We start from the raw sequence: 26,371 nt of genomic DNA on the forward strand, positions 1-26,371 counted from the left end.
GAACCATGTCAATACTTTTCTGCTTTCTCTCTTTTTCAGTCACCTAATAGGGGCAACTTAGTCCCAGTCTTTTGTGACCCTTGGTCAACAAACTTGTAAATATTTTTAGTCGTTGTTATCAATATTTCCTATCAATGAAATGTCAATTTGCTTCATATCCGTTGATATCAAATGCTTCTATCCTTCGCCACGATGGGGCATATATTTTGGAAAAAATTGTATTTCTCATATTCTTTTTAAATTAAGGGACAATCCCAAAAACACCATCATGAGAGAAATGATATTACCTATGAGGATTTTCAAAATCCTAAAAATCTTGAGAATTTCTGCAAAAAAACTTCTTCATGATCACCAAAAATTCAATATTTTGATCTAATCTTCTTCAAACTAAACTATCACATTGATTTTTCTTAAAACGGGTTTTTAAACCATTATCTTCAAAATTAACCCTCATGATGATATCTCATGATGATTCCTTTTAAAAGGATCAGATCTCACACTGATCATTCTCCTTACAGTGGACTTTCTCCCCAAAAATGATTTCTCATAAACATTTTTTTTACAGATCCCATATACAGGCAGGATCAGAAAAACTCCTTTTTCCTTTTAAATCTTATAAATTTTCAGTTAATTTGGATATCTTTATCAGTTTCATTCATTTTATTCATATTTTTATCAAAGTTTACATCAAGTTTATCATGTTTTATCAAGTTTATCAATATTTCCTCAAATTCTATTAAAATTTTATCAATCTTACCCCTTCAGGTTAAGGGATAAACCTGATGCCTCTTTCCCATGAGGTATTTTCTAAATATTCTTGGTGTTACCCTTTCAGGTTAAGGGATAAACCTGACCCTCGTTGTCTGAGGTGTTCCCATTCAGGATAAGGGATAATCCTGAAACCCCTTGTAGGAGCCACAACGCTACCTATGAGGATTCTTTTATAAATACAAGTTTTGCCAATCTTTATTGATTTTCTAGATTTATATCAATTTCCCTTTCATTTAATTTTCTTAAATTCTATTTTCTCTTCCCATTCAGGATAAGGGAAAATCCTGAGACCCCTCGTAGGAGCAATAACGCTACCTATGAGGATTCTTTTGTAAATACAAGTTTTATCAATCTTTATTAATTTTCTAGATTTATATCAATTTCCCTTCATTAAATTTTCTTAAATTCTATTCTTTTTCCCATTCAGGACAAGGGATAATCCTGAAATCTCTCGTAGAGGCAATAATGATTACCTATGAGAATTCCTTTTTGTAAATACAAGTTTCATCGAATTGATTTTCTAAATTTATATTAATTTTTCTTAAATTCTATTCTTTCCCCTTTCAGGTTAAGGGATAAACCTGAACCTCGACATTCGAGGTATTCTTTCTTAGGACAAGGGATAATCCTGAGAAACTCATAGGAGCAACAAATGCTACTTGTGAAAATTCTTTTATAAAGTAAATAAATTTCCTCAAAATTTTCTCCATTTCTATCAATATTTCATCGAATTTTATTTTCCTTCTATCTTTTAAATTTTATTCTTTTTCCCGTTCAGGACAAGGGGTTAATCCTGAAAAATTGGACCACATACAGCCAAATGTGCTGATCCGTCTAAATCCTAAATCATAAATCATAAATCTTGTCATATCTCTTCTAAATTCAAGTCTCAAGTATATCCTCAAAAAAAAATCTCCCTCCTCCCTTTCAGGTTAAGGGATAAACCTGAATCATTGTTTATCGTAAATTCTCATCAAGTGTCTATCAATTCATCAAATGTCTTTTATTATCAAGCCCTCGGGTTACTATTTTATCAATGTCTATCATCTTCAAGCCTTCGGGTCACAACTTTATCAAAGTATATCATTTTCAAGCCTTCGGGTCACAATTTTATCTATATCTCTCAAAATCTCAAGCCTTCGGGTTACAATCTCATTCATGTCTATTAAATCTCAAACCTTCGGGTTACAATCTCATTTCACATCTATCCTCTTCAAAGCCTTTGGGTTACAAATTCATGAATGTATATCAAAAGTTCAAACCTTCGGGTTACAATCTCGTCAAATATTCATCATTTTCAAACCTTCGGGTCACAACTCTATCAATACCAATCATTTTACCATCAAATCCTGCTTTCGAGCTGGTTGGTCAATAAAATCCTGCTCTCGAGCTGGTCAGGCAAACAAATCCTGCTTTCGAGCTGGTCGGGCAATCAAATCTTGCTTTCGAGCTGGTCGGTCAATCAAAATCCTGCTTTCGAGCTGGTACTTCCAAAAAATCCTGCTTTCGAGCTAGTCGGGCAAACAAATCCTGCTTTCGAGCTGGTCGGGCAATCAAATCCTGCTTTCGAGCTGGTAAGTCAATCAAAATCCTGCTTTCGAGCTGGTCGGGCAATCAAATCCTGCTTTCGAGCTGGTACTTCCAAAAAATCCTGCTTTCGAGCTGGTCGGGCAAACAAATCCTGCTTTTGAGCTGGTCGGGCAATCAAATCCTGCTTTCGAGCTGGTCGGTCAATCAAAATCCTGCTTTCGAGCTGGTCGGGCAATCAAATCCTGCTTTCGAGCTGGTCGGGCAATCAAATCCTGCTTTCGAGCTGGTACTTCAAAAAATCCTGCTTCTGAGCTGGTCGGTCAATCAAAATCCTGCTTTCGAGCTGGTCGATCAATCAAATCCTGCTTTCGAGCTGGTCGGTCAAACAAATCCTGCTTTCGAGCTGGTCGGTCAAAACAAAAATCTAAATATTCCTTCCCAAGTTTCAACTCAAGGTTTCGTCAAAATTTATATTGAGTGATTATTTCACAAAGAATCCTTGAAAACTTTGTCAATTTGCTAAAGATACTTGTTGATTCCAATATTTTGACTACACCAAAAGAATCACCGCTGATTACTTCTAATATTTCTTTCCAAAAGGGTGAAACTTTTTGCGAAAAAAGGTAAAATTCAAATCTTTTTCCTGTTGATCAACCAAAAGGATGAGAGAAATATCCTCGGTATGATTGGCAAAAGAAATATTCAATGACGTTGAAAAGCCAGAAGCGAATTGATATTAATCATGGCTATGGCGCGTGTTTAAAGATGATTTTCTGGCAATCAGACAGGGGAAATATCCTTAGCTACAAAAAAACTCACTTAATCCATATCTTCTCATTCTAAAGTTGCAATCAAATGTCTGCAAAAGAGATCTCTCAATTGTCGTCAAGATGAAGGCGAATTAAGCGAGTAGACCCCCGGGGCCAAAGAAGATTTGGATCATCTACCGAGATGAAGGAGTTTGTGAAGGATCCTTTCAGGGAAAGTTCAGATCACCGTCGAGATGAAGGCGAGTGTGATGGACCTACCGACAAACCCTAAATGATATTTGATTTCTGCTCCCATCAATAGGCCTTTTGAGCCAATATCATATATAATACCTGAGAAAGAAAAGAAGCATCAGAACATCTCCAAGATGAAGGAGTTTGTGACGTACCCTTCCCTAAAAAAGAGAGAAAAGTCAAGAACATCCTAAATGAAGGATGATGTAAAAACCCAAAAAAGCTCAATGACTCAAAAAGAGTGCCAGAAGATCATCATGGGAAAAACACCCAGATATCAAATTGCCTAAATTGCCAGAAGTCATCTTTTTCTCTTGCAAAATTCTTTTATCAATGTCTTTTCACTACTTGCTTTTATGAAATTGAGAATATTTCTTCTCTTCTCATATCCAGGAAATAGATAGCTTCCTTGAAGAAAGTCATCAGCGCTAAAATTTTGAATTTGACTCTTAAAGACCGAGAGGTTAACCTCATTGGAGGAAATACTCTGGGTAAAAGAGGGAATATCTTTGCACACATGTGCACATTTTCAAGCATTGAAGTCAACTATAAATTTATCTTATTGGCAAAATTTTCTAGATATTCTAAGAATGAAATAAATATTCAATATCAATTTTGGTGCAACCTAGCGTTGTTTATATATCTTCCAGAAGAGTTACCCCATTCAGTTGAAGTATCTCTCCTGTCCCATCATGATTTCTTCATCCAAAGATTCAGTATGGTCGTCCCCTTCAGGTTAAGGGTTAAGCTTGAACCACGTGCATCGAGGTATCTTCCTTTTTCAGGTTTGGGTTAAACCTGAGTCTCGTTTTCGACGAGGTTTCTTCCTCCAGTCCCATCATGGCTCTTCCCACCAAGGAATCCATGCTTTGTATATCCATCCGGAATAAAATCCTACTTGAGCTTCATCTCATGAGACGTTTTCTCAAAAATGTCCCATCCAGGTCATCACATACTCCTTTTTTCATTCAGAATATCTTGATATATCTTCGTCCCATCCAGGTTAAGGGCTAAACCTGACTCATTCCAAAAGATTGATCTCGCCTCACTCATGTGACTTGATCAAAATCCTTCACCATTTTTTAGACCTTCACTCAAAGCCCCATCACGATTTCCTCATCTCTATTATTCAGTCATATCATTTCCGAGGATTTCGTCCCCCCAAGTCATTCAATGATAAAGTTTTAAACCTGAAAAACCATGTCTTTTAAATAAATTCTTTTACACCCAGTTCAGATCTGCTGACTGGGGCATTTTTCAAAATTTGGAGTGTTTTCTTTGCCACTAAGCTCGGCTTTCAACCGGCTTAGTAGCAAAGAGGGGCATCTGTGAACACCCCAAATTTTTCAAAATCTTTTAAATATTCCCTTCTTGCCCCTAAATTCATTTTTTTAGCAAATAAGTCATTTTTAAATCTAAATTCCAGTTCATTTCTCTAGTTTTATTGAAATTAAATTCATTTCATATGTTTAAATTGATTTCGGATCTGGATCCATTGTCCAGATCCAAATCTGAGTCTCCTTGTTCAAATTTTAATTAAAAATACAGAAAATACCAAAAATAGTTTTTAAATAGCCCGAACAGTCCCTCCGACATCTGTTTGGATCCATCACGTTGTATTTTTCGATTCGAGTTTCAAAACTCGAACATATTCTCAAAGCTTGGGTCCAAACCCCTTTTCTGAAGAAATGTTTTCCGAAATGGACTAAAATTCTCAGAAAAATACTTTTGTAAATATTTCTCAGAAAAAGTACAAAAACAAATTGGTGTTTAATCTTTGTTTCTCATAAAATCTTAGATTTTTATTCCAAAATACAAAAAAATGAAAATAACATAAAAACCAAAAAATTGAAAAAATTACAAGAAAAATGAATGAGTTTTAAAGTCAATTTTTGCTAAAAAACTCATTCTAAAACCATTTCTGTAAAAAAATCTTGTTGAAAGAGCCTTCTTTTTGGAAATTACGTAAATCTGAGGGACTGAACATTTTTAGGGTTTTTCTCGCAAGAGGTCGGAGGCCGAACAATTCTCTCCCCTCCTCCAAAAGTTTCCCCTTTCCCCCTATTACGACGCCTTCTCCCTCAACCGCCCGATCCTCCATGTCCACCATCATTCTCATCCTTCAGCCACCCATCGCCAACCGAATCACCTTCTCGGTTCTTTGTTCTTCCCCTATTTAACAAACCCCATTATTCCTCCAAAGAGATTCGCCCTCACCTCTGGATGTTCCCCTCTTCGTTTTCTTTCAACCGCTTCTCACCCCGCCACTTGCATTCTTCACTGCTTTTTTTTTTTCCTTTTCCTTCTAATCTCTTCTTTTTGATATTCTCCTTTTCCTCTCTGGTCCCCTTCTTCATGATTGGAAGGAAGCCGATCGATCAACCCCACGCCCTTTCTCTGAGTTTTAACACATCTGCCATATATCGGAGGCTTTTTTGCTCTTTCCTCAGATCGAAGCTCCATTAAATCAGGAATCGCTCAAGAAGCTGATCTATAGGATACCTCTTTCGTTTCAGCTGAGTCGAGTTTCTGATATTGGCAACGATAGTAGGCCAGAACACCACTCTTCTCCTTCTTCCTCCATAATCCCTGCAAACAAGGTAAGCGTCTCCTCTTAGTCCCTTCTTATTATCGGTACTTTCTCCTTAGAGTTTCTTGCAGTGTCCCATTGAAGCAATTGTGGTAAGGATGATCTGCTTATAGCAAATCATCCCACCTCAATGCAACATCAACGAGAATGGTCATATTCTTACATTCAATTTTTTTTCATTTTTTTTCATTTTTTTTTTTTTTCTCTCCTTTCCAGTTTTAGATCATCAGATCTGTTTTCTTTCAGCATAACTCGGTTTACGTTCAACGAATTTCAACATTCTCTCAGAAAATTAATCGATCACCTAGATCGACTCTCATTTTTTTTGGGTTCATCTTCCCGTTAATAGTAATTATCTGTACATAATGCGTTTCTTTTTATATATATATATATATATATATATATATATATATATATATATATATATATATATATATATATATATATATATATATATATATACTGGACTTATCATTGTTATTACTCTCGTTGAATCCTTGTTGGCACACCATTTAAGCATTTTTGAGGCTTTGTTCCTGTCATCGGCATTACAGCATTATCTACAGGGTTATTTTCGTGTGTTTGCTTCTTTCACTGGGATGTTGATTGTTTGTGATACTCTCCATGGTTTAGTTTACTTGATGTTATTTCCAGTTTTATGGTTATAACCTTATTTCTGTTTCCCTTCTGTTAAAAATATAATTCCATCAAGTTTATCCTGTGTGCTATCATGTATCCCATTTCACTATGCATATCATCTTGTTGTGTTATCACGACAGGTCTGTCTCACTTGACAAGAGTAATAATCAGGTATTGGTAAAAAAAAAAAAAAAGAACAAGGCAGCCAAGAATATTGCTCTGTCTATTACTCCAAAAATAATGTTTTATGTTAGTGCAAAAAGTTTGTGTTGCAGGACAGAGGGAAAGGGTGTGGCTCTAAGGACACCGTGTGGAGCATTGTCCTAAAACGAGGAATTTATAGAGCAAAAAGCTCCAATTGAAGGGCTTCAGCTGGTGACTCTGGTCATGATGAATATTACAAGAGATGGATGACCCAGATCTTCGTGATTGGGTGTGCCTATGATGGTGCTTTCTTTCAAACTCCTGTTATCACCTTCTTTCATTATTCTGTTAGCTACCTCAAGATTCATCTACATTTCAGTTTGCCTCTTTTTGAAGTTATAGAAATTAAGATTAATTGCCTCATTATTGTTATGTTGTATATATGTCTTCTACATTTGTTGGTTACCTACGATTCCCAGTTTGCAAATAACTACTGGTGTCCCTTTGCTGGACATTATACATTTCCTGTTCAAATTAAGTTTGTAGCATTTCTACAGCCACATCATACCTTGGAAAAGGGTTGTAAGTAGTGTTGGAAACCCAACTCACAGAGACTTATCTACGGTAGATACTCAAGGTCAGTTTGCTGCTGAGAATGATTCACCGACTCACTGTGTAAAGATGAAACCAGGTGAAGAAATTGATATTTTGTATAAAGTCTGACCTGTTCATAAACATATTGTTAAATTTGCATGTCATGGCATTGCTCCTACGAGTTTTCTTAACATCCTGTGTTATACGCTCATTGTTTTGCTCTGCTAACAGATAGTGGGAATGGGGAAGTCCATTTATCGTGACTACACAGCCCAGGGAAATGATCAGATTACCCCTTTCTTGGGACCCCCTATCACTTCTGAAAGTCCTTTTGGGTCTTCCTCAATTTCAGTTGGGATAGGTCGGGTGCTCATGTTTATTGCCTCTTGTATACTGGCACAAATGGGACTAGAAATAGGTGGTTCAGTGTTGGCTCTCCCTATAGCTCGTATGTATACATTCACATAAACCTCCTGGCTGCATCATTAGTTTCCACTGTATTTTCCCTTTTGATTGATCTGGAATCAAATATAATTGCAGCATCCCCATCCTCAAGGATGCACAATGACCCTCTTGAACATATCAGTGATTTCACAGCTTACAACTTTACTGTCCATTTTTATAGATGCATTTGTTTCTGTGAATAACATGACCAACCAAAAGACATTTGTTTGTCCATAAGTCATTATGTTGTCAAAAAGATCTCTCTGATAATAAAGGACTTTATCCATATGACCATCTAGATACTGAAGAATGTCTTCATGTGCTTTATCCTGAAATTTTCTAAATATATCATGTTGTTTGGTCATAATTGAATTTTTCTTTTCTTTTCTTCTTTCCTTCCAGCTTCACTCTAGATATATTACGCCAGTTTCCAAATCCTTGTTTTGCGGCAGCTTGTCAATTCAGAAAAGGGATAATAGCATGATTAAGCTGATCATCTGAAGATATATGCTGCTAAAAGAAAATTAATGGGCCACACTCCTGTTGGTGATAAATCACATTTCTGGATAAAAACTCATGCTACGGGGTTGTTGGCTTCAGCAGTTGATAACAGGTGTTATGCATTGTCCGAAATCTATCCCTTATGATACATCAATCCAGGTTGTCTTTTCACAAGGACAAAAGCTGCCAGCTCTGTTACTACAACTAGGTGACGGTCATTCATCCATTTTGCTTTCATTTACTATTTAAAGTTCACACATTTCATGATATTTTTCTGTATATTGGTAACCCTTGGCATGCATGTACTTCGCTAATACATAGCTGCCCCCACCACTTTCTTGCCATAAATCATTTTCACACTAGTGAACTCCATTATCTGCAGAAAACTTTATCTTATGACTATCCTATCAGAAGGTTACTTGTTACTGTAAAAAAAAAAAAAGAGAAATAAGCTGGGATCAGTTGTTCTAAATGAAGGATCGGCTGAGTTAGCCTTTTCTGAAATCCATTTCTCAATCCTTGCGGCTAAGTTACCTAGAAATTTTACATAATCTGCCGAGATGACTGACATTAGTCAGTACTCTGAAGAGGAGTTTTTCTTTTTGAAGATAAGCTTCTTTTGTCATAAAATGTAATGCTGCCATTTAAGGATTCTTTAGAGAATTCATAAGCCATGCAGACTATATTCCAGATATATTCAGATCCCTAAATGACAGCAAAGATCAGTGTTGATCGCGAGCAAGCCTATTGCTCAGATGTTTCTAAAGAAAATCAAAGTAAATTTAAGCCTGGATGGATACCTTCAAGCTATTTATCATACATACTCTTCCTTTTCTTTTAGCATCCATAACTCATTGCATCGTCATCATATGTATGAAGTGTTATCCTTCTTTTTCGTGTAGCTCCTATCATATACTAACACTTATTTTTGCAGGAAATGTATAAAGGGGATGGCTTCCTTTGAGATCAAGAAATTTTGTAATTTCGAATTCATTCAAAATCCGTAATAGTTAGACACTACTAAGAATTTACATCTCCACTTTTAGATTTAGAATAAATGAGCATTATACATATCATGAACTGCTTATTTTTCATATCACTTTATCTTTTATTTTCAAAAAACTTCACAATGGTGAAACACGAATGGCACGTGCACCAATTCATAAGAGGTGATTAATCCTAAGTCGATGATTTACATCAATGGCCATAGTCAGGATGTAAACAAAACTTAGGATTTTTATCTTTTATAAAATAGCATTGGATCCACACTGGATCCTCTTCAAAAATCATCATAGTTTCAAATATTTCCTTCTTTTATTAGAGTTTAACTTAGAATTGGCTCAAAATATATACCAATGGTCATAGTCAGGGTATATTGAGAGTTAATTCCATTTTTAACTCTATAAAAGCACAAAATATGTCTCATTCTTCACCTGAATCTAAATATAGATTATTATATAATACATTCAATGACCATAGTCAAGGATGTATTATATCTTCAATCTTGTTTTAAATTCATTTAAAGAATGGGATATGCTTTTCAAAATCCAATTTCAAATTCTTTAAATTCATTCATCACTTAGGATAGAACTGCATCATATTTTCAAAATTCCTTTTTCAAAAACTCCAAGTGATGTAAACATCTTCCTCAATCTATCTTCAATTCTTATAAAAACTAATTCATCCTTTTCATTTTCAAATTCAATTTCATTTTCAATCTCAAAGTTCAAATTAACTTTGAGATTTCAAAGTCATTTTTATTCGAATTCAAATCAGATTTCAAAGCTCAAATTGACTTTGAAATTCCAAATTCATTTTATATTCAAAATTTCAATCAAAATCAAAAGTTCAATTTAACTTTGAGATTCTTGATTCATCTTCTGAACTTAACTCCAAATCCATTTTAGGATCCAGGATTCAACACTCAAATTGGATCTCAGATTTCAGATCCAATTCCCCTTTAGGATCCAGAATCCAAATTTTACTTTGGATCTCAGACTTCAGATCCATTCCCCTTTAGGATCCAGAATCCAAATTTTACTTTGGATCTCAGACTTCAGATCCATTCCCCTTTAGGATCCAGAATCCAACTTCACATTGGATCTCAGACTTCAGATCCAAATCCATCTTAGGATCCAGAGTCCAACTCTACATTGGGTCTCAGACTTCAGATCCACAATCCATCTTAGGATCCAGAACCCAATTCTACTTTTAGATCTCAGACTTCAGATCCAAATCCATCTTAGGATCTAGAGTCCAACTCTACATTTGGATCTCAGATTTCAGATCCACTCCATTTCAGGATCCAGAACCCAAAGTCCATCTTGGATTCTAAATCTCGGATCCCATTCTGTTTAGGATCCGGAATCCAATTCTAGATTTCAATTCCATTTTCGGATCTAATCTGAATTTCTTAAATCCATTTCCATTATTAAATACCATTTGATTCTCTTAGTCCATTCCAATTTCAAAACTTCAAAAATCTAAATTCAATTCCATCTCAAGTATTCATTTCCTTTCCTAAATTCAAGTTCAAATTCAAAAGTTCATTTCCAACTTTGAAATTTCATTTCCTTTCATTTTCAAAAGCTTCAAGTCATTCTCAAAATCAAGATTTATTCTTCCAATTCTGATTTACTTCGAAGACTTAGAACTTCTCTGATCTATCTCAAGTTCTAAAGTTAAGATTCAAACATTTCTTCATTCCATTACTAAGTTCATCTCAGAATAACTTGAAAATTTTCAAAATCTCTTTCAAAAAGAGCATACATCCTTGCATTGCACAAGTATGATTCTTTGTGCATTTAGATCTTCTAGAGTTAGAATAAAATCTTAGATTATATTTAGGCAAAGCAAAAGGCATAGATTCTATCCTTGGTTCGATTACCCCTGGTAAAGGCGCCAGGAACGGTCGAACCTCGTACCGACGAGCGAATCTCGTCTCTCCATCTTTCCCGCAATATTTTCAAAAACGGAGGCGAGTTATTTTCTAAATATTTTCGAATCAAGGTCAAGTGAGACCGCGCAAAAGAGTTCTTCTTCTCTCTTCTCTTTCTTTATTTTCTCTTCTCTCTTTTTTCTTTCTTTTATTCTTCTCCCTTCAAAAGGAGGAAAATAGAGGTTAGAAAGGGGAACGAGAAGGAAGAGAGAGAAACAACCAGAGAATAGGAAAAATTTTGCGATGATCACAGGTTTTAAAATTTGGAGTGTTTTCTTTGCCACTAAGCTCGGCTTTCAACCGGCTTAGTAGCAAAGAGGGGCATCCTTGAACACCCCAAATTTTTCAAAATCTTTTAAATATTCCCTTCTTGCCCCTAAATTCATTTTTTAGCAAATAAGTCATTTTTAAATCTAAATTCCAGTTCATTTCTCTAGTTTTATTGAAATTAAATTCATTTCATATGTTTAAATTGATTTCGGATCTGGATCCATTGTCCAGATCCAAATCCGAGTCTCATCATCCAAATTTTAAATTAAAAAAATACATAAAATACCAAAAATTGTTTTTTAAATAGCTCGGACAGTCCATCCGACATTCGTTTAGATCCATCACATCGTATTTCTTGATTCGAGTGTCAAAACTCAAACATTTTCTCAAAACCTGGGTCCAAACCCTCTTTTTCGAAGAAATTTTCCCGAAATGGTCTGAAATTCTCAGGAAGATACTTTTGTAAATATTCTTTTTAGAAAAATACAAAAAAAAATTAGGGTTTAGTCTTTATTTTCTCAGATTTTCATTCCAAAAATACAAAAAAATAAAAATACTCAGAAAAGAACAAAAAAAAAATAAAAAATAATGAAAGAAAATTACAAAAAAATAGAAATCGTTTTTAAGTGAAACCCATTTTGAAAAATCTTTTTATAAGGAGACCTCTTTTGGAAAAAGTAAAAACCCTTGCAAAAACTCACAAACCGAGTTAGGGTTTCGGGGGGGGGGGGGGAGACCCTCTCGAATTTTCTCCCTCGGTCGCCTCCATCGATCTCTCCTCTCTCTAAGAATCGCCCTCACCAAAACCCTCCATTCATCTCCCCTCGTCCATCTGCAACAAACCAACAACCTCATCTCCGGCCACCCATCTTCAACCGAACCTCCTCCTTCTCCCCTATAAAGGAACCATACAACGAAAACCCTATCCATCCGTTATCACCCCTGCATCTTCTTCCCTTCGATCACTCTTCTTTCTCCTCCCTTCAGAATACCTGCAAATCGGAAAGGATCAAGCCCTCCTGCGAAGCTACAGCCCACAGGTGGCGTTACTCCATCCTAAATCAAAACCCATCGAGATCCGCCTTCACCCCATCCCCTTCTGATCAATCATGTTTCAACCTTCTTCCTTCTTCCCCTTTCCCTCTGATTCTCTTTATATCAAGTTCTTCCCGCTGGTTCTCTTCAGTTGAAAGAAGCAAACCTCCGCAACAAGACTACAGAGGCTTCTCCTTCCAAGCAACCGAAAATTGAAAGCACGGAGGCCTCTCTTTCCAAACAGCCGAAGATAAAAAACATTTGTAATTTCAGGTAAGTAGTCATCCTCTCCTCACTTTTCATCGCTCAGTCATAAATTCCGTTGATTCTTCTGGATATTTTCCTTTTATCTTCTATTTTCATCTATTACATATAATCCTTCATCCGTATTCTTTTTATTTACTTCATTTCAATGTTATTTCTATGGGTTTTCAATTTCGGTTATCTTTCCTTATACATCGATGATTGATGATGCCTCGCAATGGCATCGCCAATTCATCCGGATTTTGGTTTTGTTATGCATTTTCTTTGCCCTTTCCTCTTTATTTTCTCTGATTTACTTTTGATCCTCTGGTTTCTTCCCCATTAAAGTACCATTGGCGGTGTTGAGTTGCCTGCGCAACGTCAACACACCCCTGTGCTACAACAAAGGGAATACACATGCCCTACATCTATTTATTTTTATTATTATTATTTTTTTCTCTTTATTGCTATTATTCTGATTGTTATTTCCATGGTTTACACCTGATTACCTGTTTTACGTTTGATCTTCAATTCTGAGGATATTTGATTACATTCCATTCATCTTGTTGGACATATTTTCATGTTACTCATACTTTGCTTCTTGATGGGTCACGGCCTCCTCTCCCAAATGCAAGATGTACCTTCGTTTGATGTAGATTTATCCATGGTTCATCAGCATCAATCTTGCGTCAATCGTGACATACGGGTTGCTCCAGATTAAAAGTGAGTTCAGATTCGGTTTGCTGAAAACAAACCAAATTCTGATTCATTTCCATGAAACAAGTGTTAAGTCATTTTTGTATCTGATTTTGTCATAAAATCTGTTACATTCTTGTATTATTACTTTTTTTTCTTTTCTCTCCTTCTCTGTTACATTAATCTTCACCCTAGATGCATCAGCATCAAATTGTAGCAGCTTCATCCATTATTCTGCATCATGTTTCAGTCATGCTAGGGTCTGTCTACGTGATGCTTAGAGGGCTTTCATCATGCCTTCCTGAAATGTTCATTAAGCTTTATTCATCCATGAATATCACTTGACGTCTTCTGCATTTGCCCATCTGATGCTTTGGAACAAGTATGTGGACCGTATTTAGCAGGTAATGCCTCCAGACATCCTCAGATGCCAGGTAAATGCTATCAGCACCTATGTATCCCATACATTTTGGTAAAATGTGTGCATAACATCAGGTTTACTACTCAACAGGTAGAGATTCATAGGTTTCAAGCCTTATCATATCAAGCATTTTCGTATTTTATTTTTTATTTTTTATTGTATTTTTTTTTCTTTCTTTTCTGTCTTTATAAGCACAAATGCTGACCCCATTTATCCAATACTGGGATTCACGATATCTTCCTTGTGTTGGCTGGCTTTTTGAACATCATACCTCATGTTATACATTTTCCTATATTAAATCCCCTCATTCAGCATCATGTTAGTAACTGCTAAATACTCCAATATCAACAACATGCATCACTTCTTCACAGTGATATGTATTTTCCTCCATTTTATATTCAGTTATGACATCCCATTATAGTCATTATCTTCATTTGCTCCAGAAAATTCCACATTACAATAGACCACTCCAGCACCTTGCATTTTCTGCATTCGTCTTACCCTTTCACCATTCCCTGAAATCCTTTTTCCACTAACCTGTGCATGTTTATTCTCTATCACTACCACATGAATCCTCCTGTACCCATATTCATCCTATACCTATTAATTCAAAGCCGAGGCCATGAATTTTTTTTTTTTTTTTTATGATCTGCATGTTTACAGTAAGTAACAAACATTTCTGCTTTTATTTTTTAGAGAGATTGGAGGCAGTCATACTAACTATGATAGGTTGTTTTGTTGGATTCAGAATAACGTTGTGATCTGATAATTCACAGGGTGGAGGCGACATTAATAGGTATGCCAGTAAAACTAGAATTGCCTTTATTCTGAAATCAGAATTTTCTGGATTTCTGTGGAATTGCTTGGTCACTTACACACTATTGAAAACCGTTCACTCCACAACATAGTTCAAACTCCCCTTTTTTTAGCTCCTGCACAACACTTTCCCAAACATCACAATACTCACACAGCACCCAGCCATTCCAGTTTTCCACTGCTGCACATTCACCACTACTGCTCTTCTACTTCATTGGCACCCATCTTCTAGCAACTCATTACCACAGCCTCGCTAGTAGCATCTACTTCACCTAGCAGCCAGTGTGCACATACATTGTGTGTACACGCAATTATTTGTGCTCATCCTGTCACAGAATCTTGCATTTCCCGCCACCTCTCATACTTGACCCTTCATGTTTTAGCACAGCATCAATCCTTTGTATTTGACTTACATTTCTAAGAAGTCTCCCTACATTCTAACATTGCAGTCTATCATGGTTCACTTGCACAACATGTTGTACACTCGATGGGCACATTCATTTTTACCCTGTTCATCTCACCTATATCCTGTTACTCACATTGTAAATAGCATAAGCAACGTCTGTATAGTGTTTTAGTTCATCGTCTTGTTGCACTTATATCATAACAACATGTTTTGCTTTCATATTCGTTCATTTCCTTGCTGTAATCCCATCATGTTAGTTTGCGATTCCCTATCATCGTTAATAGCAATTTCTGACTTTCTAGCCTTGGCTGTTGTAAACACCCCAAATTTTCACCCTCATCCAGTGTTTGTCCATTTCATATGTCATTGCATATCACTGCATGAATTCGACATACCATTTCATTGCATCGCATAGCATTGCATGACATTGCATCTCATTTTCGAGATCCAGCACTCCAGTTTTCAAAACATTCAATCCAGATTTGAATTTTAAAGCTTTTATTTCAAAAATCCATTTCAAAACCTGGGTTTTTATTCAATACTCTGTCATTTTCCAACACCAGGACTTTATATTTCGAAATATTTTCTCAAGGAAACAATCTGGATTCATTTCAAATTCAAATTCAAATTCTAATCGATTTCAATTCACAGATGAGACCCATTGAGGTGGTGTCGCTTCTGAATTCCTCTATTCATCAAATTTCTTAAATTTTTGAAAGTTTCAGTCCGATCAGGACTCTATCTCAGAGTCCTAATCCGGTCAGAAGTCTATTTTGAAGTCCGTTTTACTTCCATTTTCAGTCTTTTTCGATTATTATCAAAATTTAGGTCATTTTATAGAGTCCAGTTAGTTCAAAACTCTATTTTAGAGTTCGGTCGAGTTAAGAGTCTAACCCTGACTGTGTTTTCTGACTTATTTCATCATTTCTTGATAAAATCTTTCAAAATTTTTTACATTTGAATTCTAAAATTTAAAATCTCAGAGTCCTAAGAGTTCAGGACTCTAATTCGGAGTTCCAGTTCGCTTGAGACCCTATTTTCAAAGATCTTGAATTTCAAATACTGATTTTAACCCCTTTTCAAAGCCATTTTCAGTGTTTATTTCAAAATTTCCAAAACTCGATGTGGGCCCACTCAGTTGGCACCATATCCAGAGGAATTCTAATTCAGTTAGAACCCTATGTCATTTCAAAAATTCTAATTTTAAGATTGCTTTTGAAAATCCTTTTGAAAACTCCTTCAATTTCAAGTTTTAAAATCGCTTTTGAAAAACTCAAATTTGGGCCCACTCGGGGTGGCTCCATATTCGAGTAAGTCAGGGCTAGACTAGGGTTAGTTGATGTCTTGGTTAGTGTTAGAGGTTTAGAAGAGTCAAAACCATTTTGAAAAACTCATTTTGAAAGTTAGTTTTTAAAACTAGTGTTTTTAAAGGTTTTTAAAGGTGTTTTAAAAAAGCCAAATGTAGAAAATGCCAAGTGGCATTACATTTGGGGATTTTTTAGGAGAGTCTAGGGGTTAATTAGGTATTAAATAGGATAATTTAGGCTAGGGGTAGGATAGTCTTTACACCCCAAAATCGCCCCCCTTAGAAGAGTCCAATTTTTTTAAAACATTTGATTTTTAACCTAAATTTTTTTTTTATAAATAGAAGGCCATAGGGGGGTCGATTTTTACAACTTGCTCTCCTTGGGATTCTTGGAGCTTCTCTCTCCTCTCCAGCCCTTCCTCCATTGCAGCCACCTCAAGGTAATTATTTTGTTTATTTTTTAGCTTTTATTTCATGTTTTTAATAGTTTTAAATCAATTTTAGCCATTAATACCTCCTATTTCATGGATTCAACCATGGTTTCACCTCAAGAACTATCAAGAACCAGCAAGAATGATACAAGAAGGTGATCTAACCCTGTTTTGGATAATTTAAAGAGATTTTAATCCATTAGAATTGATTTTAACATGATTCTTTGCATTATTAACCAATAAAATATATGATTTACCCTTTTTAATGGGTTAAATCTATGTTTTAAAGGTGATATCAAATTCCAGCCATTGATTCCCTATTTTTAATTTATTTTCATGGTTTATTCATGTTTGTTTTACGTTCTACAGCATAAAAATAATTTTTATTTACTGTTTTATGGTTTATTTTATTGATTTACATTAGTTAATGCATGGTTTTTCAAGTTTCTTAAATTTCTGTGTGTTTTAGGTTTAGAACAGTAAAGATAATGTTATTTCGGATTAAAGTACTCATTGTTTATTTCGGATTTTTTTATATGTGATGCATTTATGAGTTATTGAGTTACTGTAGAAAAATCAGAGGTTTTGGATCTCGGGAACTCTGTCAAAAAAATCAGACATCAAATCGGGTTTTTAAAGCTTTAAAATCGTGGTTAAAATCAAGAAGGTAACTTGCTGTTATGATATTTCTCTCATATTATATCCGATTTTAGATCTGTAAAGTGCTATGGATTCACATTGAGTAGATCTGTCTGCTGTGAAATTTTCGGATTTTTTGATCACTGTTTATTATTTTTCCCCTTTCAGAGAATCTGTTTTTAAATATAAAACTTGATGTCTTCTTTTAAATCGTTGTAATTTTGAAAAGATTTTTAAATGTAAAACATGTGAAAACCAGACATCAAATAATAAAAACCGGTTCTCACTAGTGGATGAGACCGGGTCGAACTCAGGGAACGGGAATATTTCGTATTCAAGTACACAAATCTAAACTATTCTTTATTGCCGAATTATTGAAATGTAAAAATGTTCAGAAAATGTAAAAACAACTAACTATTACAACAAATGAATACCCTTCGCAGAGGGCGTAAAGTGCAATATTTACAAACCCAGTTAAATTCCTAATTCTAAACTAAAAAGTAAAAAGAAGCTTTATTCTTCGTACTTCGTGTCACGTAATCGCTACAACTCCAGTCCTGTGCTATCCTGCACAATTCAAAGGAACACGAGCAGTACAAGAAATAGAAGTAAAAACAATATTAAACTAGCTAAATGCTAAAAACACTGAAATATAGCATCAAAAGAAACTAATGAACATTAAAACGATATTAAACTAATGTTAATGAACTATGTAATTCTAAAATTAAGAGTAAAATAAAAGACACTAAGCAATTTTCACAAACTGAATTTACTGAACTAAAACTGAAAACATGAATCGGAAATGAAAGAAACAAAAACAACTAGAAATTACTTGAAATTGATTAAGAGAAACTGAAACATGAAATAAAGCAAAAACAGGAAATGATTAAACCGAACTATGTAAAAACATGAAATTACAATATTGAAAACATGAAGAAATCGGAAGATGCAGCCAATAGTAAAACTGATTTTAAAAACAAACAGGAAATTGCAGTAAAGAAAAATAAAAAACAAGTGCTAAAAAAAACAACAATTACAACAATGAAACAACAGATAATTCATAACAAAAAAAATCAGGAAATAGGAAATTGAAAACGGCAATTACGATGAAATAAAACTGGAAATCGGATGCATAATGAAGAAATGTAATGAATGACTAAAAAAATGTAGAGAAACAAGAAACTGTAAAAAAAACGATGGATGAAAAACAATAAAGGAGAAAATCGGGGATGAAAAGATGAAATCAACACATAATGCAGATCTTTATTATGATTTTATTTTATTTTCTCGTTTTTCAGAAACAGGACATAACGAATAGATGATCGATTAAAAAAAAAACAAAGAAGAAAAAGAAGAGGAATAAGATTTGAAAAAGAAGAAGAAGAAGAAGTGGAAGAAGAAGAAATCGAAGGAAGAAGAAGAAGAAGAACTGGAGATCGGAAGAAGAAGAAGAAGTAGAAGATGAATTAGATCGGAAGAAAAAGAAGAAGAAGATGAATCGGAGATGATGAAGAAGAAAAACTGAAGAAGAAGAGGAGGAATCAGAACTTACCGTGATGAAGAAGAAGCTGAAGAAGAGGTGGCGGCCTCCACCACGCTGTCGCCGGAATGAGGAGCTTCCACCACTGCCGCCGGCTGGAGTGTAGATAGAGAAAGAGGAAGAAGGAGAAGTTAGGGAAAAAGGATAGCCACCGGCAATGGTGGAGAAAGGGGAGAAGAGAGGGAATAGAGGAAAAGAGGGGAAAGAGGGCTTCAGGCGTGAATGAGAAGAGGCGCCCTGGAATTTTCGATTTTGGGGTTTTTAAAAGCTTTCAAACCGGCTGGAACCGGTTTGAAACAAATGCAAACCGGTTCAAGCCGGTTTGTTTATTTGTTTTTTTTTTTATTTTTTCTTTTTCACTTTTCCAAAAATTACAAACCATGTAATGATTTGTTTTTATTATATTTTTTTTTCATTTTATTTTCAAAAGTAAAGAAAACCGTATAAATCGGTTTATTATGAAAATTTTCAAAAACAAAACTATTTATTTATAAAGAAACTTCAAAAACTAATCTAACTATATATTTTTATTTTTTTTTCTAAAACTACTATGAATATAACAAAAACTAAAATATGTATAAAAAATGTAAAATAAAACTATTTTTCATGCATTTTCTATTTTTAAATCATTTTAGCACATTTACTCGAAAACTATCATAAAATTGGGTTTTTGAAACATTTTCTCATGAAATCATGCATATTTTTATATGAAAAATCCCTAAAATATATGCATGATCAAATACCCCCATGCTTATGTTTTGCTAGTCCTCGAGCAAACTAGAAAAATGCAAGAAATCAAACTATCACCTAACTCACTTTCGTAGGAATCACGGTTGCATTTAGCTCATGCAACAAGCCCTTTCAACCCCTGGGTTACCCCAGTGGACGAGTAAGGTCTCGTGAGGGTTTGCAGTGATGCTACCCACAAACATCTCTGTCATGTGTGCATAATATTACACATCCTCATAAGCAATAGGTAATTAAAGACTTTATTTTCACAAATATTTCCTGTTATTTCAAAATCACAATATAATTAGAATCTTTTATATACCACCACAGAAAAAGAATTTCTTTCACTTTTCTAAATATCACGATTATTTATGTTTTATTCTTAGAAAATCCAATAAAAACATATTATTATTTACTTATCCTCACTCATATGTTTTCTGCATAGGTTTTCTCAATCACACTTCTAAGCATTGAACTTTTCTTTCTTTTTAAGCTATTTCCTCTTTTTTTTTCTTTTCACGCTTTTTCTTTTTGCGCACTTATTTTTCTCTTATAGCTTGCGTGTGGTCTGCTTTTATGCCTCGTGCAATGTCAATATCTTCTATACTTTTTCAATACATACCAAAAGATATCAACTAAGACATAAAAGTGACTTCCTTCATTCACCTTTATAACTTGAGAGTCAAATATTTCAACTTGTATTTGTTCTCAGTTACGTAGGATCACAAAGTTTTCCACTCTCCTTTTCGAAATGGAATTAAAAGTTTCAACTTACATCTAATTTCCATCTACTAAGGATTGTGGAATTATCCAAACAACCTAACGCATGCTATATTTTTTCTTTTTGAGCTCATTTTTATGCTTTTGTTCATTTGCTTAGTTTTTCAAAAATAAAACTGTGCATATTCATATTTATGATTCAAAATAAACTCTAACATGTATCTATCATCATTTCCTCGAAATCCTCATAAACAACCATAATTTTTAGATTTATGTCAGAAAAATTTTTCGTGGGGCTTAAAAATCCTCTAAAAACATCAGATTTGAAATAACATTCATATAAGTTCAAACTCTTTCTTTAAAAATTTACTTTTCATGAGAGATGTGTAAACATGTGCAAGAACGTAAACAGAAATATCAAGGTGTGCAAACTACACCCTCCCCCATGCTTGAATGACACTGTCTCAGTGGCACTCCCCCATGCTTGAATGAAACTACGTGAATACACATGAGAGAAATAAATGAGGGAAAAGAGTAGAATGACCTGACATGAATTAAAATTGCACGTTCTATGAATGTAATGAATGCAATGTATACATGACAAAACACAAAACTCATAGAATGAAACAAAAATAACATGAAAAACTCACGAAAAAGTAAAAACAAAATAAAATCTATAAATTCTAAGCAAATCTAAGAATATACAAGATATGGGTTGCCTCCCATAAAGCGCTAAGTTTCACGTCCCCAGCCAGACGGATCCCTGGAAAAACCTTCATCGTCCATGAGATCAATGGACATGAAGTCAGGCTCAACCGGGCTCTATGAAGAAAAGAGTGTCATCTGTGACACTACGCACTGTGTTTCCATCCCTTCTACCTCCAAATGTAGTATCATGACTCTCTTGACATGAAGGACTGAGATTAGTCTCATGTGAGAGACTGGTCAGGAAATGAGAGTCTAGGACCGACCGAGTATCAATGAATGCTACTTCAGACAAGTGGTGAATATGATCTGGCTTGACTTGGTCAAGCACCTTCTGCATCTGCACCTCTTGCTTACTCAAAACGATCGGTGATCCTAAAGGCTGAGAAAATGGGGCTTTATATGATGATAATGCATGCTGTGATTCTGGCCCCTTCTGCTGAGGTATCATGGAGATCGACTCGTCAGTAGAAATGATATGGGGTTCATGAGTCGATTCTTGAGTGGAGTGACACGCCTTCCCATACTGAAGGGATGTAACAGATTTGACTTGCTCATGATGTGAAGCAGTGGGTTGCAAGTCAAATGACATGGAATCCTCTCCCTTAGAAACAACAGACTGACTATGAAGGTTCCCCTGGCTTTGCCTAGTGAAAGTCTCAACCAACTGTCCCATTTGAGTCTCTAGCTTGGCTATTGACTGCGTATGGGAGCTCAAAACTTGTAATATCCTATCTTGGAAGGATTGACTAAATGAAGGCTCATGAGGAGGGGGTTGAGTATAAGCATGTTGGGCTGAGGGATGAACCTGTGAAAAAATGGGATGCGAGTAACCTTGTGAAGGGTTACTGGGTCTATACTGTGCCTGGGAGGGCTGATGGGATGAGGAAATAAACTAGTTTCACCAACCTGGGTTATATGAGGATGTAAATGAATCGGGCATAGGTTTAGCGAAACCTTGGGCAGCATTCACCTGCTCCTGAACAAATTCAGGATATAATGGCGCTGTCGGACAATCTGAAACACAGTGTGCAGGGCTAGCACATAGCTCGCACACTCTTTCTACTGGACTTCTCGAAGAATTGGCTAGGAATTGATCTAACTTCCTAGTCAACTGGTCAACCTTGGTACGCAATTCTAATTCGGACCCAACTTCGGAAATCCCAACTTTCCTAGGACCACTAGACAGGGATATAGTCCTATCGAGCCGTGAAGACAAGGTATGATGCATCGTGTTTTCACTCAAGGTCTCGAATAGATACCACGCCTCGTCCTCACTCTTGAGCATAAAAGTGCCCCCACAAGACGAATCAACCATTTGACGATGTTTTTCAGTAAGCTCGTCATAAAAATACTGCACCAACTGCCAACGAGGCACCTGGTGATGGGGACACTTGCGGAGAAGATCTTTCAATCTCTCTCAAGACTCGTGAAACTGTTCTCCCTCAATTTGAGAAAAACTGGTTATAGCTTTACGAAACTGGTTTGTCTTACCAATTGGGAAATATTTTTTTAAAAATTCTTTTTGCATTCCTTCCCAAGTAGTAATACGAACCGTCTCAAGAGATTTTAACCAGTGCTTGGCTTTATCTTTGAGAGAGAACGGAAATAAAGTTAACCTCATAGCGTCGTCTCCAAAATTATTGATTCGCACAGTCGAGCAAATCTCAAGGAATTTGTCGAGATGACGATATGGGTCTTCATTGCTAAGGCCATAAAACGAAGGTAACATTTGAATCACACTGGCCTTAATCTCAAAATGGCTCGCTCCTACATCAGGTCTTGTGATGTAGGAGGTGGGAGTATATGTATTTGGCATGAAGTACTCCCTCAAAGGACGGATCAATTGATGATCGTCAGCCATTGCGTACACCTTGGAGTAGACCGGTGTAGCACACGTCCTAACTTTGGGTTTTCTACCTAACTAACGCACTAAGCGGCCAAACCACGCAAACCACAAAGCGAGTGAACTAAAAACAACAAAAACTAAACAAACACCACGCAGTTACACATAACAGAGATTATGCAAAGAAATATGAAATCTATGTGTACGGTACCAATCGTACACAGTCACCTCTAAGGGGGTCCTAGTAGGTGGGCTGTGCAGAAAAGTAAGCTCGTCTCTAAGATATGCACATACGTGGTTCTAAACCTAAATGCAACACAAACACTAGGCAATAAAGTGAATACTAATATTACGCCGTTCCCCGGCAACGGCGCCAAAAATTTGATGTCTTCTTTTAAATCGTTGTAATTTTGAAAAGATTTTTAAATGTAAAACATGTGAAAACCAGACATCAAATAATAAAAACCGGTTCTCACTAGTGGATGAGACCGGGTCGAACTCAGGGAACGGGAATATTTCGTATTCAAGTACACAAATCTAAACTATTCTTTATTGCCGAATTATTGAAATGTAAAAATGTTCAGAAAATGTAAAAACAACTAACTATTACAACAAATGAATACCCTTCGCAGAGGGCGTAAAGTGCAATATTTACAAACCCAGTTAAATTCCTAATTCTAAACTAAAAAGTAAAAAGAAGCTTTATTCTTCGTACTTCGTGTCATGTAATCGCTTCAACTCCAGTCCTGTGCTATCCTGCACAATTCAAAGGAACACGAGCAGTACAAGAAATAGAAGTAAAAACAATATTAAACTAGCTAAATGCTAAAAACACTGAAATATAGCATCAAAAGAAACTAATGAACATTAAAACGATATTAAACTAATGTTAATGAACTATGTAATTCTAAAATTAAGAGTAAAATAAAAGACACTAAGCAATTTTCACAAACTGAATTTACTGAACTAAAACTGAAAACATGAATCGGAAATGAAAGAAACAAAAACAACTAGAAATTACTTGAAATTGATTAAGAGAAACTGAAACATGAAATAAAGCAAAAACAGGAAATGATTAAACCGAACTATGTAAAAACATGAAATTACAATATTGAAAACATGAAGAAATCGGAAGGTGCAGCCAATAGTAAAACTGATTTTAAAAACAAACAGGAAATTGCAGTAAAGAAAAATAAGAAACAAGTGCTAAAAAAAACAACAATTACAACAATGAAACAACAGATAATTCATAACAAAAAAAATCAGGAAATAGGAAATTGAAAACAGCAATTACGATGAAATAAAACTGGAAATCAGATGCATAATGAAGAAATGTAATGAATGACTAAAAAAATGTAGAGAAACAAGAAACTGTAAAAAAATGATGGATGAAAAACAATAAAGGAGAAAATCGGGGATGAAAAGATGAAATCAACACATAATGCAGATCTTTATTATGATTTTATTTTCTTTTCTCGTTTTTCAGAAACAGGACATAACGAATAGATGATCGATTAAAAAAAAAAACAAAGAAGAAAAAGAAAAGGAATAAGATTTGAAAAAGAAGAAGAAGAAGAAGTGGAAGAAGAAGAAATCGAAGGAAGAAGAGGAAGAAGAAGAAGAAGAAGAAGAAGAAGAAGAAGAAGAACTGGAGATCGGAAGAAGAAGAAGAAGAAGAAGTAGAAGATGAATTAGATCGGAAGAAAAAGAAGAAGAAGATGAATCGAAGATGATAAAGAAGAAAAACTGAAGAAGAAGAGGAGGAATCAGAACTTACCGTGATGAAGAAGAAGCTGAAGAAGAGGTGGCGGCCTCCACCACGCTGTCGCCGGAATGAGGAGCTTCCACCACTGCCGCCGGCTGGAGTGTAGATAGAGAAAGAGGAAGAAGGAGAAGTTAGGGAAAAAGGATAGCCACCGGCAATGGTGGAGAAAGGAGAGAAGAGAGGGAATAGAGGGAAAGAGGGGAAAGAGGGCTTCAGGCGTGAATGAGAAGAGGCGCCCTGGAATTTTTGATTTTGGGGTTTTTAAAAGCTTTCAAACCGGCTGGAACCGGTTTGAAACAAATGCAAACCGGTTCAAGCCGGTTTGTTTATTTGTTTTTTTTTTTAATTTTTTCTTTTTCACTTTTCCAAAAATTACAAACCATGTAATGATTTGTTTTTATTATATTTTTTTTTCATTTTATTTTCAAAAGTAAAGAAAACCGTATAAATCGGTTTATTATGAAAATTTTCAAAAACAAAACTATTTATTTATAAAGAAACTTCAAAAACTAATCTAACTATATATTTTTATTTTTTTTTTCTAAAACTACTATGAATATAACAAAAACTAAAATATGTATAAAAAATGTAAAATAAAACTATTTTTCATGCATTTTCTATTTTTAAATCATTTTAGCACATTTACTCGAAAACTATCATAAAATTGGGTTTTTGAAACATTTTCTCATGAAATCATGCATATTTTTATATGAAAAATCCCTAAAATATATGCATAATCAAAACTCGTTAGGGTTTACCAAAACCCTAATCAGACTTGTGTTAGTCATAAATCCCAAACCACAGATCCGATTCATGATATGTAAAAAGTGAGTATTGTTATTTTTTTGTCTACTGTTCACCACTAAAATGTCAGAGATTTTTGTTTAAGATTGCTATTTATGTCTGTATTTTCAATCTGAAGTAGCCGTTTTAATCCCTGTTAAAAGTGATATATTTTAGCTCAGATTGCCGGAAGGGTTTCTCCCTAACCGGAGATGATTTTTCCGATATATAAATTGGGAAATCTCTGTTTTTCTTCTTAGTTAGTCTCTGTAAAATTTCATAAATTTCCATGGAGATTTGACCCCTGGTTCAGGTCTTGGATTGAAACTGGTTGGTGAATTAGGTCAAAAATAGCATATTTTTAGGGTTTGATGCAATTTTCAGATTAATTTAATGTCAAAAAATTATTTTTATAATTCCAATTCGACATTAGAGTTATAAAAAGTGCAGGTACCAATTTTGAGGATTTTTGGAATCTGATTGATGGCTGAATTAAGCAAATTGCAAAACCGGGTTCCTGAAAGATCCAAAAACACTGCTAAAATCACAGTTTTTGTGATATTATTGGATTTTCGTGCATAAGCATATATTTTTAGGGTTTAATCATGTTCATAATCATATTAGGATGCTTTAGGTTTAATTTTGTGCTCATTTGATTTCATTTAGTGCATAAAACCTAAGTTTTTACCAAAATCTATTTCTAAAAACCCTGATTTCATTTAGTGCATAAAACCTAAGTCATGTCACATCATATTTAGCTTAGCTTATTCCATTCAAATTTCAAAACTTGCATTTTATCCAAATATCTTTCTAAAAAACCCTAATTTCAAGGCCATAGTCTTGTTATTAGGGGTATTTTGGTCATTTG

Source organism: Nuphar pumila, chromosome 3, assembly GCF_984573655.1.
Source record: "Nuphar pumila chromosome 3, dmNupPumi1.hap1.1, whole genome shotgun sequence".
NCBI lineage: Eukaryota > Viridiplantae > Streptophyta > Magnoliopsida > Nymphaeales > Nymphaeaceae > Nuphar > Nuphar pumila.